The 2500-nt window shown below is 32.2% G+C and overlaps 2 protein-coding genes across 10 annotated transcripts in view; one reads left to right on the top strand and one right to left on the bottom strand.

The window, feature by feature from the left end:
- The window catches only part of Zip99C (Zinc transporter Zip99C), a 154080-nt gene extending 152891 nt beyond the window's left edge, over positions 1 to 1189 (bottom strand). The window contains exon 1 of the mRNA XM_067108645.1: positions 1139 to 1189. The gene's annotated coding sequence lies outside the window, so the exon portion shown is untranslated. The remainder of the gene's footprint in view (positions 1 to 1138) is intronic.
- The window catches only part of FipoQ (F-box/LRR-repeat protein FipoQ), a 161355-nt gene that overhangs the window by 130898 nt on the left and 27957 nt on the right, over positions 1 to 2500 (top strand). The window lies entirely within an intron of this gene.

Below are 2500 nucleotides of genomic sequence, written 5' to 3'. Positions count from 1 at the left end.
TCCACATTTTACTAGTGAACAGTGGCACAGAAGGAAGTGCCCGAAATATATGATTGCAACGTTCAAATAGTGTTTTATGCGCCTTTTATCTCCATATATGTGTACATATATGGAGATATATGTTATGTATGCATATATACATGCATACATAATATATATATATATATATATATATATATATATATATATATATATATATATATAATATACTGTATATATATATAAACTAATATACTGTATATATATATATATAATATATATATATATATATATATATATATATATATATATATATATATATATATATATATATATATATAAGCGAATCCCCACAGGAAAATGACAGGCAGAAGTTCAGTGCCAAGCGCTTTCACGTTTATTAACGCATCGTTCTTGCCCCGACGATGCGTTAATAAACGTGAAGGCGCTTGGCACTGAACTTCTGCTTGTCATTTTCCTGTGGGATTCGCTTATACACTGAAGTCACGTGCACCAACTGTGATTTTTTAAGCATATACACACACACACACACATATATATATGCTGTATATATATGTGTATATATATATATATATCTATATATATATATATATATATATATATATATATATATATATATATATATATATATATATATATATATATATATATATATATATATGTATATGTGAAGAGATATGAAAAAATAGACTTACAACATCCAGATATCCACAACAAACTGAAATACAGTTCCGAACTGGCAAGCGATACCTTTCAAAACTCCGTCCCCAATTTTTGTCGTGTTTGCCCTGGGACGAGAGGAATTCGCAGATTCCGCTTCAAGACAAATAGGAATAAGAAAGTTTGTTTTACTTGGAGACCGGATGTGCGAGGGTAAGACCTCTGGAGAGAGAGAGAGAGAGAGAGAGAGAGAGAGAGAGAGAGAGAGAGAGAGAGAGAGAGAGAGCATCAATGATCTCTATATCGTGCTTGCGTGTGTGATAATATAAGTAAACAAACACTCATGCGCACATACACACACATATACATATATATAATATGTATACACATACATACATACATACATGTATGTATGTATACATATTTGTGTGTATGTATATGTCCATGTATGTTCATAACATGGTAAATGGATACTCACGTTTGAAAATCGAAGCTTTTTCTTCCAGATCGTTTGGAATGACCCGTTTCCTGGAATAATAATAATAATAATAATAATAATAATAATAATAATAATAATAATAATAATAATAATAATAATAATAATAATAATAATAATAACATACGAAGGGAACAGGCCCTCTCTTAAACAGGTCTTATTAAAAAGGATGGATGTATTGTGCGAATTTATCTTATACAGTATCTTTTCTATTTTCCTTATAATTCGCTCTTCGGGCTCAGCGATGTTGGTCAGCAACTGGCCGATATTCCTACTGGAAAAAGGATAGTGTGTGGAATGCGGGCAGTCTTTTATAGAGATATGCAATTAGAAATCTTTCGTCGTCTGGATTCAGGCTCTACTTCAGGTACCGTCGACATGTTTCGACCAGCTCGTTGGTCATCCTCTGGAGTAGAGCCTGAATCCAGACGACGAAGGATTTCTGATAGGATATTTCAATAAAAGACTTCCCGCATTCCACACACTATCCTTTTTCCAATATGAATATCGGCCAGTTGCTGATTAACATCGCTGAGCCCGAAAAGCGAATCATAAGGAAAACAGAAAAGATACTGTATAAGATAAATTCGCACAATACGGCCATCCTTTTTAATAATAATAATAATAATAATAATAATAATAATAATAATGATGATACAGTTTACCACTATCATGAATGATTATATCAATTAAAATATGGGATTTAGACAAACATAAACACACTATGACATCATTCTGTATTTTATCCACGGATTAGCGACATGAACTTTTATTTGTTTACTTATTCTTTTTTCATTTCTTTCTTTCAGCAGTCACCTTCATTTTTTTTTCATTTTTTCCATAATCTGTGTTCTTTTTTCTTCCTTTAAATAACCATCTTTATTCTATTTTGTATTTTTCTTCCTTTAATTATCCATCTTTATTCTTTTATTTCTTCCTTTCAATACCCATCATTATTGGCAATGTCTATCATGAAAAGTTACTCAACTTAAAAAAAGCTGCAATAATAGCAATTAAAACTAAAGTTATGTATGAGAGAGAGAGAGAGAGAGAGAGAGAGAGAGAGAGAGAGAGAGAGTCCCAGGTGGAATTCAGGTGGTATAGTGCCAGAGAGTGCCAACCAAAGCCCAGGGCCACAGAAAGCGAATGTGTTCCTGGCTGGTTGTACCCACATCCGCACTGCAAGTCTTCATACAAATCGCGCTTCTTCTCTGTTTTGCAAGCAGGCATCCCTGGTTATGCATGGTATCAAATGCGCTAGCACGTACCATACAGGTTGCACGAATTTGACTGTGTATATATATATATACAATATATATATATATATATATATATATATATATA

Source organism: Macrobrachium rosenbergii, chromosome 9 (assembly GCF_040412425.1).
Source record: "Macrobrachium rosenbergii isolate ZJJX-2024 chromosome 9, ASM4041242v1, whole genome shotgun sequence".
NCBI classification, from domain to species: domain Eukaryota; kingdom Metazoa; phylum Arthropoda; class Malacostraca; order Decapoda; family Palaemonidae; genus Macrobrachium; species Macrobrachium rosenbergii.
Note: the sequence above shows the minus strand (reverse complement) of the source record. Positions and strands in the feature narration are given on the sequence as shown.